This window comes from Rhinolophus ferrumequinum, chromosome 21 (assembly GCF_004115265.2).
Source record: "Rhinolophus ferrumequinum isolate MPI-CBG mRhiFer1 chromosome 21, mRhiFer1_v1.p, whole genome shotgun sequence".
Classification (NCBI taxonomy): Eukaryota; Metazoa; Chordata; class Mammalia; order Chiroptera; family Rhinolophidae; genus Rhinolophus; species Rhinolophus ferrumequinum.
Genome location: NC_046304.1, coordinates 3,403,259 through 3,415,964, shown reverse-complemented (window position 1 = coordinate 3,415,964; position 12,706 = coordinate 3,403,259). Strand labels below are relative to the sequence as shown.

The window sequence follows — 12,706 nt, the reverse complement described above, 5'->3', positions numbered from 1 at the left end:
TTTTGCAATGATTTTGTCAGTTCTGCTCGTTACTGGCCGCCCTGACCTCTCTTCATTAGTGACGCTTTCTCGCCCCTCAGAAAAATGTTTAATCCATTTGTACATTGCCATTTTCTTCATGGCATTATCCCCATAAACTTAGACTAACATGTCCCTGATTTCACTTCCACTCTTGCCAAGTTTAACAAGAAATTTAATGTTTGTTCATTGCTCTAATTCAACCTTAGACGTTCTCGCGATGGCACACAAAAACATGCAACAACAATAATGAACGCCACTCAGCAAGACACCGCCACACGTCCACACAAACACAGCTGTGAGACACTGATATACCAAGGTTATGAAAACTTACTGAGCTGTTTGTACAGTGCTGCCAACATAAGCACACCGTGGCAAGTTTGTAACCTAATTGTCAGACCTCATATATTTTCTATTATCTCACATCTACAAAGAGCTCTGACATATTGCCAAATATTAAAATAGGCAAATCACGAAAGAGAAAACCCAATGGCCTACAAAAAATAAGAAAAAATGTGCATATTCTTTAGTTTCTAGGGAAAAGCACATTAAAGAAAAATGAAATGTTGCCATTAGACTGGCAAAAATTTTAAAGGTAGAAATGGGAATGGTGGCAGCATTTTAGGAAAACAATCTGGAAAAAATCCATTACATTTAAAAATCCATTTGACTTAGCCGTAGCAACCCACTCCTGGGAATCTGTTCCAAGAAATAAAAGCACCAATACATAAAGAATAAATGTAACATAGCATATCGTTTATAGCAGCAAATAAACATACTCATGCACACACACACATACAACAGGAAATGGTGACTGTCCATCAACAGAGAATGATTGAATATATTCTGTTGCATCCACACCGTGGACTATTATGCAACCATTAAAAAGGGTTAACTAGATTTGCTCCAGTTAACTTGAAGGAATTCCATCAGGTAACATGTGAGAATAGCAAAATGCAAGAAAGTGTATATCATATGATCCCATGTTTGTCAAACTTGGACATGTATGGGAAGGGTATTTTTCACATACATGTTTATAAGCATCTGTTTATATGTGTTTCTATATGATTGTATTTACATGGGGAAACTCCATAATAGGTAAAAAGTTAACATGTGTCTCATGGGAAACGAGAAAGGGGGAGGTGAGCAAAAGTAGAAGAAAAATGAAAAGGGGAATAGGGAAGAAAAGCCTTAGCATGTATAGTAAAATATAATTTATACTTTTTTTGAAAATCTACCTAAGTGATTTCACAAATAAACTTTAAAATGGTAAAACATACAAAAATAGAGGTACTCAGACACATTATCAATATCTCTCTCATTTTTTTCAATTGTAAACATATCTGGCAAAAAAAACTACGAGATGCCAAGACTGGATGTTCCTTGTATTTTCAAAATTTTCAACAATGAATTCCTATTGCTTTTATTATAAGTAAAGACAATATTACAAACAAGTAAATCAGGGAAGATTTCTTAATACCCTCCCACCAGGGTGGGGTATGGGCAAAATGGGTGAAGGTGTCAAAGCTACAAACTTCCAGTTATAAAATCAATGTTATGGGATGTAATGTATATCATGGTGACTACATTTAATAATGCTGTGTTGCATATTTGAAAGTTGCTAAGAGAGTAAACCTTAAAAGTTATCACAAAAAATTTTTGTAAGTTTTGTATGGTGACAGATGTTAACTAGATTTATTGTGGTGATCATGTCACAATATATACAAATATTGAATCATTATGTTGTACACCTGAATCTAATATAATGTTATATGCCAATTATGCTTAAATTTAAAAAATAAAAATTTTAAAAAATGAAAGCATAGGAACCCTGAAAAAAAACAACACTCTCCCACCAGTGCTTCAATGGCTCCCGCTTCCTTTCAAAATTTATATTGGTGTCCCCAGGGTCCATCCTCCTCTCTCTTGTCTCTATTGCCTCAACCTTTCTCACTGCTTTATCTCCCACACATTCACTGATGACTCCCAAACCTGTCTCTTGTTCAGGTATTAAATAAATATGTGTTGAATGAAGAAATGCTGTATCCCTCCATTACCTTCCTAGCTTCATCTTCGTCCCCTACTCAGTCCCTGTACTCCAGCCCCACCAGGTTATTTACAGTTGTTGGACCTGGGTACAAGCTGCTGACTTGACCTGCTATGTTACATTTATTCTTTATGTATTGGTGCTTTTATTTCTTGGAACAGATTCCCAGGAGTGGGTTGCTACGGCTAAGTCAAATGGATTTTTAAATGTAATGGATTTTTTCCAGATTGTTTTCCTAAAATGCTGCCACCATTCCCATTTCTACCTTTAAAGGCTTTCTTCCTTGTGTACCCCTGACTCACTTTCCAGATTCACCTGAAACACCATTTTAGCCTCATCTGAATTCATCCAGATATGATTAATAGCTTCTACTTGTACTTCTGCTTTCAATACATCACCCTGGCTTGTGGGAAGCCCGAGTCACTGCATGACAGGTAAATCAAGAGATGATTTATTCCTTCAACAAACTGAGCCTTTACTGTGTGTCAGGCAACTTTCTAGGCATGGGGGCTAGAGCAATAACCAAAGCAGACACATATCCTAGCCCTCCCAGTGCTTACTTTCTAGTAGGAGGAGACAGACACTTGAGAGACAAATGGGTAAAATAGATGAGAAGGCAGTGAAGGGCCATATGGAAGGAAGAGGCTTCTAGGCCCAGGGACAGCAGATGCAAAGACGATGCAAGGTCCAGGGAACTTGCAGCAAGGAGATCCAGGAAGGACTGGAGAATCCTGGAGAAATTTGCAGAGAGGGTGACATTTGATTTGGGCTTTTAAGAACAAGAAGGGTTTTTATAGAGAAGAGTCATGCTAGACAGAAGGATTACAACATCAACCAGATTTCAGAGGTGTGAAGGGGTGGGTGTATTTGGGAAATGACTGATGCGCTGCAGTGTCTGGAGCTGAATTCTGGGTGTGTGATGATGAGGGTACAGAGAAACAAAGCAGGAAGGAATCAGGATGTGGATCCAGGTGTCCTGAAGAGACTCTGAGGGAAGCAAGAGAAAAAACCACCACCCACATCCCTAAGTTAACTTCCACTGATTTTCAAATCACCATCTGTCCAACCATTTGCCAGGAAGTTGCCATTCCTGAGGGCTGCTCCTATGACTCCAGAGGTGAGGTGGCTGCTTCTCTGTCCCTGACGCCAGCACCTTGGGATTTCCCTGACTTGTATAATGCAGCTTACAACCTTCCAGGAAAAGGCGAAGACTGTCCTGTCACACCCACCAAATAAAAAGGCTGACCATACCGAAAGTGTTGGTGTGGATGCAGAGCAACTAGAACTCTCGTATGAGGCTGGTGATAAAACCAATTTGGAATTCACTTTGTGAGGGTCAGTTAGTGCTGAGTATGTGCACTGTTACCCAGCAATTCCACTGTTATGTAGACACCAAACAAATGTATACATCTATCCACCAAATTCGTGTCCTAGAGGGCTCATAGCAGTACTCTTTGCAATACACATAAACTGGACACAACTTAAGTGCTTATCAATAGCAGAATGAATACGTTGTGGGTTCTTCATACCATGTGATTGGTATTCATTCCTGAGTAGCAATGTGAATGACAACTGCAGGTAACAACAACTTGAAAGATTCTTCCATACATAATGCTGCGTTAAAGACCCAAACAAACCATACAAAACTAAATCTAGAAGTTGGAATAGTGTTACCCTTTTGGGTGGGGCCATAAGGGTATCTCTGAGTGAATCCAGCCTGCCCCACAAGAAGAGGCCTGGCTCCCAGCCAGTCCCAGCTATTCAAGCCATGAGCTGGGAGACGCGTCAGACATTTCAGTGAGGCTGTCTTGGATCCTCCAGTCCCAATTGAGCCACCATTGTCCATACTGGGTGGGGCAGAGATGAAGCCATTTTTGATGGGCACTATCCAAATTCCTGATCCACAGAATCATGAACAATTAAAAAAAGAAAAAGTTTCTTGTTTGAAGTTTTGCAAAATAGCAATACATTATTGAAACAATTTTCATCGTTGAGGGGCTACTGAGGACTGACCAAATCTTTCTAGTATTTGGGGTGAGGTTAAAAATATTTAACAAGGGCTGGCCTGGTAGCTCAGGTTGTTGGAACGCGGTACTCCTAACGCCGATGTCGCAGGTTCGATTCCCACATGGGCCAGTGAGCTGCGCCCTCTACAGCTAAGACTGTGAACAACAGCTCTCCCTGGAGCTGGGCTGCTGTGAGAGGCTGGCATGAGCTGCAGCGAGCTGCTGTGTGTTACCACTGGCTACCATGTGCATGAGCAGCCAGCATGAATGGCTACCAACCATCATGGGCTGCCGTGGGCTGCCGTGGGCTGCCGTGGGCTGCCGTGGGTTGCTGTGGGTTGCTGTTTGCCGTGGTCAGTGGCCAGCGTGAGTGGCCAGCAGCCAGCGTGATTGGCCGGCAGCCAGTGAGAGCTGCTGTGAGCTGTCCACCGATGACTGCTGGCCTTAGCCAGGGTGAGCACAAAGCTCATAATACCAGCATGGGCCAGGGAGCTGTGTCCTATACAACTAGACTGAGGAACAACGGCTTGAACCGGAGTGGGGAGAGGGGCAGAAGAAAGAGAAAAAAATATTTAACAATGTTTTAATACTGTATAAACAACATTGAACAATATTATATGTTAATATACAAATAAATAATCTCAATCATTCTATTTCATTCTCTGAGTAAACTAAACATCATATCCTATAAAGCTTCTTACCAACACATAGAAGATGCAGCACAAATTATTTATTAAATGATTGATAATTCCTAAATAATCTGTTAATATCTTGAAATTGTTGGGTGACCATTTGTCTGATGTCGCTGTCGCTAGTTAAATGAGGGCTCTGTATGAAGCATGGTTTAACAATAGGGAGCTATAACAAATTCTTCTTATGATTTCTCCATTAAATTTAAAGTCACAAGATGACTTATATTTTTAATATGTAGATAATATCTTTTAATATTAACTATATTGTTCATGGCTCTGATTCCTTTATTAATCCTTGTAATAATGTCAGAACTTTAAAATATATTCAGTATCTTTATTATCAAGTATATGTAAAATAATTTATTTGGTATGTCTTATTTAATTAGTTGGCATAATTTTATTAATTTTTGTTCATTTTCACTCCATGGGGCTAAGACATCATTTGGACAAGTTTCAAAATTTGAAAAATGGAAAGATTTAAAAGTTTAGTATAATTTTCACTTTTAAATGATTGTGAAATAATAAGTCATTAAATAATAAGTTCATTTTCATATAATTAAACAACCTAAAAATTTCTTTTAGAATTGATACTTTGTTTTATTTCTTTTAAAGGGCTTTTGTTCGTTTAATACATCTGAAAAGAATGCATATACAAAGAATTGAGACGTGAGAAAACATTGGGTCAATGCTAATGAATCTACAAGCATTCCGATTTGGGAAACATGGAGAAGATTACCTAAACATTTTTAAAAATTGGAAACTGCAACCAAAATAAGCTGATAAAATCCCTATTAACACATATGAAGGGTCTCCATAAAACTCATGATTTTTATTAAACTAGAGAGCCTCAATTCACTGATCTAGGGTTCCTCATGCAAAACAGAAATTAGGAGATTCCTCTGAAGGTCCCTGTGTTGTTAAATGTTCTCCCCAGCCCCACCCCATCCCTGGCTTCTTAACAAAGCAGATCTCCATCCTCATAACTTGAAAGTGGATGTGAATCATCCCACAGACATGTCTTCTAGCACCACTCCTCATATATGCCAGGTCTCCAGCTGTATTCTAGGAACACCTTATCATACACTATTAAGCAGCACATCCATGCTAAGCATATAAGACGATGACTGACAAGGAGGAAATGTTTTTTTAACTACATATTCAATCCATTTGGTGTATTTCAAAAGGTGCAATACTTTTCTTCATTTATCAGTGAAAGAAGTTAGAAATTAACTTCAAAAACAAAATCAGCAAATGGCTAACAAATTTCCTTAAAAGTCGCACTCACATATATAGTGCATCCTGGAAAAGAGGAGGGGCAAGATAGTTTCCACCCACTTTCATCAAATACTGGACCTGCTCAAGGGTGGAGAGAAAAGGCAACTTTCAAAAAGGGGTATGTTATTAAATGAGGCATTTACTATACTTCCTAAGAACACCAAGGGGAGCATGTTTTCTAAACGAGATCTAGGAAGTGGAATGAAGAATCACTCCATCCTTCTCCTCTTAAGAGCTAACGGCTAATGAATTTTGTTTTTAATGACTAAATAAAAACAAACCACACACACACATCTTACCCTCAGGAAAAAAAAAAACGCAAAAACAAAATCAGATGTCCCAGATTACTCTTTGGAGTGAAACCCAGGAGCAGCTTCAACAACCTGAATTAGTCTGTTACGGAGTCAACACAAGCATGCTTTGCTTTAAATTAAAACAAAAATTTTTTTTGTTTTGTTTTGAAACAGCAAAATAAAAACTAGTACTGATCCCTTTTCTGACAATATGCAAAATTAACTAGTACTGAGGTGGGTAAAGGGCCATACCTCCAAGCCTTGTCTCATGTGAGTGCATGAGAATAGGGGCAGGGAATTTGTCATTACTGCAAAAATGAATTTTAATTTTTAATCTTTAGTTTGATTTAAACATGGCTTTTAGTATACTGCCAAGACCAGATGTGCAGAAAGGGCTCTGGAGAAATGTTCATAACAGCACATACCTGCGGCTTATGTTGGGTTTGGAGGTACCAGGGCAGCCAATATTGCTTTGTCAAATCCATTCTTTAGGGCTTTCTATGTAAATGCAGAACACTCCACACACCCGACAGCCTTCAGGTCACTGGTCAGCTTCTATTGGTTCTTGGCAAGTTTCCCAGTAGTAGAAGGGTCATCTCTGAGATCAATTTGGGTCCCATCAAGCAAGAAAGGAGTCTTTGGACATTGGTGAGTGTCATGCAGGGTGTCAGGCGGGGTCTCTTCTGGGGTCTCTGGTCCCGCTCCCCACATAGGAACGCAGGATATGGTGAGGCCAAGAAGGAACACCCAGGGAACCATAGATATGGGAGTCATACCAAACTATATTCTCGCTGGCAGCTGGATTGGAGACACAGGAAGCAGGAGCCACATGATCCACAACCTGCCGTCCACTTCTCTCTGCCAACCAACCTCACTTGCTAGCTGCAATCCGCTGTGCTAACTGTAATCCGCTCTTGCTAGCTCAGCCACCATCTTCTTGCTAGCCCCCATTTGCTGCTAGTGTAGCCACAGCAGTTATATTAGTGGCCAATGGCTCACTGGATACAGCTGATGGCCATCCAATCACAGTTGATGGCCATTTACTGCCTGAGCCAGCACCTTTCCTCATGAAGGCAAGAACCTGGAAACTGCACTCCTGGCTCTGTCCCCACAGTGAGTTATCTCAGGCACCCACTTTTGTTTCATATTTTCAAATGAGAATGGAGAGACCACTAAAAAACAGACTAGAAATACATCTGTTTGTGGGTAACTCAGTGGTCGTAATCTATCATAATCCTCTTACCCTGCGGTATCAGAAAGTTCAAGAGTATATGGCTCCCCACCAATCATAACTGTGACTACATAGTTGTCAGAAATAGGTGACACACACTCAGCTGGAAATCTGTTTGTTGTGTAGGGTATCAGGAGACATGTTTTACCAACGGCACCATCACCCATAACAACACACTTAATGTCTGCACTGCTGAAACAGTTTTCTATCCACTTTAAGTATTTCAAATCCGATGATGATCTCAGCTTCTCAGCTGGGAGAAGTTGGCCTGTTTTATTTCTAATAGCATATCACATCTCTTTATTTTTTTCTTTTTTCCACTCTCTTTTCATTGTTTACCTTACTTAACCTTATGTATTCAGTCACTTTTATCATTTCCTTCATTAACCCAGAATTTCTCAAACTTTTTTAGTCTTAAGACCCCTGACATATTTACTGTATTAAAAATAAAAACTAAGGAGTTCAAAATATGTTTATTCTTAATCTGTTTAAAGATAACAACAATAAGTCCATTGTAAATTAACACAAATAACATTATGAAACAACTACTTTCCAAAACAAATTTAGTGAGAAAAGTGGCTTTTGCATCATCAGTGCCAATACTGACACAGTGGAAAAGATAATTCATATCTCTGTGATTTTATGAAAATAGTTTTGACCTCACAGAACCCCTGAAATGTCTCAGAGAGCTTCAGGAGTCCTCAAAGCTTTTAGGACCATTGAATTGATCTATCAGTTTCAACAATATTCTTGTAAAGTATTGACTTTTCTGTTATAATATATAATTTATTAAATCCAAACTCTTAAATTTATTTATTTATTACTTATTCAGCCACTTCTATTTTACCATTTTTTGTTAAACTCTACAGTAGAGGATTGATAGAATTGTTTAACTGCTTTATCATTCTAGGGTAGCAGGCTACCTATGAAAGTCCAATTCTTCATCCAACTGTCATTATTTCATTCCCAGCTTTCAGGTATTTTATTTCATTCTCACTGCTATTTATTTGGCATTGGGTAAATATAAAGTTTTTCAAGGAAAGATTTAATTAAAGTGACTTACTTGATTTGCAAATTTGTTGCATCATCCAGCGATAACTGAATATAGTGCCTAAGTGTCAAATGAAATGTTTGAAAGTTTTATAAAAATTTGGCTGAAATGCTAGACTTTCTCCCTAGCATTATACTGGCACCATCTCTACAAAGTCCAGTAAAATTTCCACGTATGTATTTCTCATTGAAACAGTTTTCCTTGAGCACTGACAATCAAATTTACATATGATTTTAGACATTGTTCCTGCCAGCTCCACATAACCCACAAGACCCACTACACTACACGATCTTCCAGTCTTCAATTTGTCACTTTAAGTACAGTATTAAAATACTTTTATGTGAAACAATGGACATGACATTCATTGATAATGATAGAAATTTACAGCCCGACTCCTAAGTTTCCCAAAAAGTTGCTGTAGTTGCCTCTGAGATGTGCTGCTCGTAGCCCTTGGGAAGAAGCCGTGCAGCCCTGTCAGTCAGCCTCCTGCTCTCTGCTCCTCGGACCTCAGCCCAAGAGAGCTCTGTAAGACGCCCAGGATCACGCCTTCCCGGGCAGCTTATCAGGTGAGTGAGCTGAGGCATTTTGGCTCAATGTGAGTCAACTCTGATGTTTTGTTCCAGAGCTTTCTGCTGGGATGGCCTAGGTTTGGTCAAGCTGCATCACAGTTCCCTCTCTGTCAATCTTGCTTCCACCTCCTCCCATCATGGTGTTATCCCCAATAATCATCTTGCACCACAACTTCATGTCATTGTTTCTGTAGAACCCACCTAGGAACAGTTTTCTCATTTCGGTAGGTATGTGTTTTATAAGAGGGAGTGTAGTGCAGGGGATCCTGCCGACTTCGCCATGTGTCGTGCGGGGCGGCCTGTAGGGTCTTAGCTCCCACTCCCCACACAAGAACGCAGGATATGGCTAGGCCAAAAAGGAACACCCACGGAGCCATAGGTAGGGGAGTCACACCACTATACTCTCGCTGGTGGCTGGGTTGGAGACACAGGAACCAGGAGCAACACAATTCTCGACCCTCACTGTGCTGCTTGCAGGCTCAGCCACCATCTTCTTGCTAGCTCCCCCCTTTTTCCTGCTAGCCTCGCCACGGCAGTTATATTCATGGCCAATGGCTCACTGGTTACAGCTGACGGCCAACTAGCCACAGCTGATGGCCATTTGATCAGTCGATGGCCATTTACTACCTGAGCCAGCACCTTTCTATGTGAGGCCGAGAGCCTGGAAACTGCTTTTTGGGGCTCTGTCCCCACACTCCACCCCTACAGGCTCTCGCCTCACAATCTACGCGACAAGCGTCTTCCGCGAGGGGCCCTGTGCGAGCAGCCTGGAGGTGAATGCTATTTCCTGGACACAGCCAAGCTCTCTGGTCACAGCCAGGGTTTCTCAGGGCACCACCAGTACTTCTGGGCACAGCCAGACTTTCTGGACTTCTTAGGGTACCACCAGTCTCCCCAGGCACAGCCAGGGTTTCTCAGGACACCACCAGTACTTCTGGGCACAGCCAGACTTCCTGGACTTCTTAGGGTACCACCAGTCTCCCCGGGCACAGCCAGGGTTTCTCAGGGCACCACCAGTACTCCTGGGCACAGCCAGACTTCCTGGGCTTCTTAGGGTACCACCATTCTCTCTGGGCACAGCCCGGCTTCCTGGACACAGCCAGGGCCTCTCAGGGCACCGTCACTCTCTCTGGCCACTCTCTCTGGGCACAGCCTGGCTTCCTGGACACAGCCAGGGCCTCTCAGGGCACCGCCACTCTCTCTGGGCACAGCCCGGCTTCCTGGACACAGCCAGGGCCTCTCAGGGCACCGCCACTCTCTCTGGCCACTCTCTCTGGGCACAGTCCGGCTTCCTGGACACAGCCAGGGCCTCTCAGGGCACCGCCACTCTCTCTGGGCTCAGCCCCGCTTCCTGGACACAGCCAGGGCTCTCAGGGCACTGCCACTCTCTCTGGGCCTCTCAGGGTACCGTGCTGGAACAACAGCGGCTCACAGTCAAGGTGCTTACATATTCTCGATGGCGGCCGGTCAAGACACAAAAGCAAACATCCACCAGTTCCACTACATTGTGGTATGTTCCCAAACAAATAGTCAAGCTGTCCATTAAATTAGGGATGGAAGGCAATTCCCCATAGTCCATAGTCATTCGCCAGGGCTGTCCTGAGGGTGAGGGATGACCTTGACCTCACCCTCAGCTCCCACGGAGGACTCAGCAAGCCTTTCCTCCTGGGACTACAAGTCCTGCATCCGGGCTGCCTCAGCAAGCACTTTCCAGCCCACCGGGCTGCAAGGACCCTCGCTTTCTCCGTCCTCTGCTGGTTGGGGAACCATCCACGTCTTCCCACCCCTCCACGGGGTCCAGCTCTCAGGCAGCTGCTCCTCCTGGTCTTCCTGCAACTGAGTGTTTATATGCACAAACTGCTCCACTGCCCTTCGGAGAGCTTTGGCCGACACCATACCCTGCTCGCTGCGCCATGTGTAGTGCAGGGGATCCTGCCGACTTCGCCATGTGTCGTGCGGGGCGGCCTGCAGGGTCTTAGCTCCCACTCCCCACACAAGAACGCAGGATATAGCTAGGCCAAAAAGGAACACCCACGGAGCCATAGGTAGGGGAGTCACACCACTATACTCTCGCTGGCGGCTGGGTTGGAGACACAGGAACCAGGAGCAACACAATTCTCGACCCTCACTGTGCTGCTTGCAGGCTCAGCCACCATCTTCTTGCTAGCTCCCCCTTTCTCCTCTTTTCTAGCCCAGTCACGGCAGTTATATTCATGGCTAATGGCTCACTGGTTACAGCTGACGGCCAACTAGCCACAGCTGATGGCCATTTGATCAGTCGATGGCCATTTACTACCTGAGCCAGCACCTTTCTATGTGAGGCCGAGAGCCTGGAAACTGCTTTTTGGGGCTCTGTCCCCACAGGGAGCATAAATCTAGATTGCAATGATACATTTATATGGATCACTCTGTTTTGAAGTTCTACTAAATGCATCATGGCTGAAGATGTTCTATTCTTTTTAAATCATGCAGTAGATTCTGTTTAAAATTTTGCTTTTAAATTTTTTTAATAAGAGTTTATTTGAGCCAAACTGACGACATATGCCTGAGAGCAAGATCTCAGGTGCTCCAGAGAATAACAGTTTTGCAGCTTCTTTTATGCATTTGAAATTAAGGAGGGACTGAGGAAGATTACACGGAGGTGGGAGAAAGAAAGGCAGGGAGTGGAATACAGGATAGTTAACAAGATTTTGTAGTTACAAGATTTAAGGGTAGTTACAGTTTATTTCAAAGATGTATTAACCTAGGTGCACAGAATCAATGGACAGGGCTTGCCGAAGGCAAAGATAAACCTTTTACTAAAGAAGTTATATGCTGTTCTTGTCAACTCTTGGTGCTGTCAGACTTCTTTCTTTTTTGCCTATCTAATAAATGTAAGATGCTAAAAAATAAAATAAAAAAAAATAATAATAATAATAAAAAGAAGAAGTTATATGCGTGGGGCATGACTACCCACCATGATCTGCCTAGTTAGGAGTTTATGATCAGATCACACTGTGAGGTTACTTTCCATAGAACCCCCCTTTTTTTTTAATCCACAGTTCCCCCTTATGGTCATAAATCTGAAGGATGCATTGATGACCAACCTTTTGGTCAAATAGTGTGGTCTCACAGCTCTAGGAAGGCTCATTTCTAGGAATTATCAGTATCAACATTGTCTTGTCGACCATTGGGGATGGAGCAACTCTGTAACCACGGGGTCTGAATAGAGGCCAAATTTTTCCCCAAAAGGGGAGGGCAGGTAAATGGATGGCGGTCAGGACTTACGGCTTTCATTGGGAAAAAACACCCTGGATCATTTCTGTCTTGTGAACTATCATGATCCTGAGTAGTTTTTCCTTTCTGTCTCATTTTTCTGTATTTGGCATCTAGCATAACATTTACGTAAGCCATGGAAAGAGTATTAACCATTTTCTTACACATCTTCAGTAATCATAAAAGTAGAAAAACCCAAAGAACAGGTACAACTATTATTATGACTTAAAGTCATTAACAGACAGGTAAAGATAATCAAACAAAAAGGA

The 12,706-nt window shown here is 42.2% G+C and overlaps 1 pseudogene; it reads right to left on the bottom strand.

The window, feature by feature from the left end:
* Positions 1 to 6,740: 6,740 nt before the first annotated feature.
* On the bottom strand, positions 6,741 to 9,197 carry LOC117012831 (cell division control protein 42 homolog; annotated as a pseudogene).
* Positions 9,198 to 12,706: the final 3,509 nt, after the last annotated feature.